General features: G+C 54.5%; 1 pseudogene; it reads left to right on the top strand.

Annotated features, from left to right (window-relative positions):
• Positions 1–861: 861 nt before the first annotated feature.
• LOC115202610 (piggyBac transposable element-derived protein 4-like) lies at positions 862–2,352 on the top strand (annotated as a pseudogene).
• Positions 2,353–2,989: the final 637 nt, after the last annotated feature.

Here is a 2,989-nt window from a genome sequence, read left to right as displayed (position 1 = left end):
CGTTCCGAGTTGTTCCCCTGTGTCTGTGCGGGTCAGAGTGACCCGGGCAGCGTTACTAGTTGATCCCCTGTGTCTCTGCGGGTCAGAGTGACCCGGGCAGCGTTCCTAGTTGTTCCCCTGTGTCTGTGCGGGTCTGAGTGACCCGGGCAGCATTCCGAGTTGTTCCCCAACAGTGGCGGATCGGCGGGCCGTGTAGAGAGGCTACTAATAATGTGGTCAGCGGCGCTCGCCCGGTCGTTGCTGTGGCCGTGTTGTCGGTGGCCTCTGTTCCCCCTACTACAAGAGTACGTGGTCATAGTATATGTTTGAGACCAAGGAGCGGACCAGCCGGGGTCGCCATAACTGTGCCTTTCACCGCAGCGCAGGTCCTTGAACAGATATTCTTCAGTGTGGACCAGGAAGAAGAAGAAGAGTGGTGTGATTCGGAAGAGGAGGAGGTTTCGGAAGACGAAGACGGCGAGGAACATGACCCCGAGAGCGAGGCCGAGGGCTCGTCGCAGTCGTGCTCCTCTTCTGAGGGCGAGGGCGAGGGAGATGTAAGGAGAGGACTAGGGAGAGGACTACGAGAGGGAGAAACGGAGCCACGGAGAGGACTAGAGAGAGCGCGAGCGAGAACCAGAGCCACGGAGAGGACTAGAGAGAGCGAGAGAGCGAGAAGGAGAAACAGAGCCGCGGAGAGGACTAGAGAGAGTGAGAGAGCGAGAGGGAGAAACAGAGCCACGGAGAGGACTAGAGAGAGCGAGAGAGCGAGAGGACACGGCAGCTGCGGCCCAAGCCCAAAGGGAGACGTTGCTGTCAAAAAACAGCAAAATCAAATGGTCCTCGGTGGCCTATCGCAGCAGCCTGGACCGGGGCCGGCCGATGATCCGCCAGTCCTACGCCGTGTCGCGCGTGCTCGACATCGCGTCCACCTTCCAGCTGTTTGTCACGCCGGCGATAGAAAGGATAATTGTGGACATGACAAATCTGCAGGTGGTGAGAAAATACGTCGACGGCTGGTGAGCCATGGACTCCACCGACCTGCGTGCCTACATAGGGCTGCTAATCCTAGCGGGCATCTACAGGTCCCGAGGTGAGGCCGCGGCCAGCCTGTGGGACGCGGAGAGCGGCAGGACTGTGTTCCGCGCACCATGCCGCTCAAGGTCTTTCACAAGTACTTGAGGCTGCTGCGATTCGACGACTGCCAGTCGAGACCCGCGAGACTCGCCACCGACAGACTGGCGGCCATAAGAGAGGTCTGGGACCTGTGGGAGGAGCGGCTGCCAGCCCTCTACAACCCGGGGTCTAACTTGACGGTGGACGAACAACTGGTCTCGTTCAGAGGTAATGTATGTATGTATGTATGTATGTATGTATGTATGTATGTATGTATGTATGTATGTATGTGTAGTATAAAGAGGTAGCAGCAGCAGTAGCAGCAGCAGTAGCATCAGCAGTAGTAGTAGCATCAGCAGTAGTAGTAGTAGCATCAGCAGTAGTAGTAGCATCAGCAGTAGCGGCGGCGGTGCCCCAATAATGAGCCGGTGACGACGACGACGCTGCTAATCTCTTCTCCCTCTCCCAAAAGGACGCTGTCCTTTCCGACAGTACATTCCCAGCAAGCCAGCCAAATATGGCATCAAGTCGTGGGTGGCCTGCGACGCCAAGTCCAGCTACGCTTGGAAGATGCAAGTCTACACCGGTAAGGCGGCCAGCGGAGGCCCCGAGAAGAACCAGGGCACGCGAGTCGTCCTCGATCTCACACAGGGACTGCCGGGTGGTCACAATGTCACCTGTGACAATTTCTTCACCTCCTACGAACACGGGCAACGGCTCCTCGAGAGGAACCTCACCATGTTCGGCACAGTGCGAAAGAACAAGCCCGAGCTCCCTCCCGCGCTGCTCCAGTCAAAGGGTAGACAGGTCTCGTCCTCCAGGTTCGCCTTCACGCCCACCGCCACGCTAGTGTCCTACCTGGCAAAGGGAAATAAGAACGTGCTACTTCTGAGCACGCTGCACACAGAGGCCGACGTTAGCGATCACCGCGACCAGAAGCCGGCCCTCATCCTAGACTACAACTGCAACAAGGGCGGCGTGGACAACCTAGACAAGGTGGTCGGGACCGACAGCTGCAGACGGATGACTGCTCGCTGGCCCCTGATCATCTTCCACAACATCCTCGACGTGTCCTCCTACAACGCCTTTGTCATATGGCGAGACATCAAGCCCGACTGGATGCCTCGGAAGCGGAACAAGAGGAGGGTGTTCCTGGAGCAGCTGGGAAAGGCACTTGTGAAGCCGTTGATCCAAAGAAGGCAGCGTCTCCCCCGCACCGAAGCCGGCTCCTCCACAAGCCCGGGAGCACGCAGCTGACACCCCCGCAGCCCCGCTAGGGGCGAGTAAGAGGAAGAGGTGTCAGCTCTGCCCACCCAAGAAGGACGCCAAGACACACACCATGTGCTGCAGGTGTAAGAAATACGCATACTGTCACACTTGTGCCCACTGGGCCTTTAGCCAAGATGGGACAGACCCGTGGGGACACGGGGAGTAGGCATAATAGGAGGACAACGGGAGGATTAAAGTAATGACGGATTGTCATTTCTCTTTGCTTATTTGAGCTGTTCTTGCCATAATATGGACTTGGTCTTTTACTAAATAGGGCTATCTTCTGTATTCCACTCATATCTTTTCACAACACAGCTGATTAGCTCAAAGGCATTAAGAAATTCCACAAATTAACTTTTAACAAACATCTGTTAATTGAAATGCATTCCAGGTGACTACCTTATGAAGCTGGTTGAGAGAATGCCAAGAGTCTGCAAAGCTGTCATCAAGGCAAATGGTGGCTATTTTGAAGAATCTCAAATATAATATTATTTTTTTTTACACATTTTTGGGTTACTACATGATTCCATATGTGTTATTTCATAGTTTTGATGTCTTCACTATTATTGTACAATGTAGAAAATAGTAACAATAAAGAAAAACCATTGAATGAGTGGGTGTGTCC

This window comes from Salmo trutta, chromosome 12 (assembly GCF_901001165.1).
Source record: "Salmo trutta chromosome 12, fSalTru1.1, whole genome shotgun sequence".
Taxonomy (NCBI): Eukaryota; Metazoa; Chordata; class Actinopteri; order Salmoniformes; family Salmonidae; genus Salmo; species Salmo trutta.
Note: the sequence above shows the minus strand (reverse complement) of the source record. Positions and strands in the feature narration are given on the sequence as shown.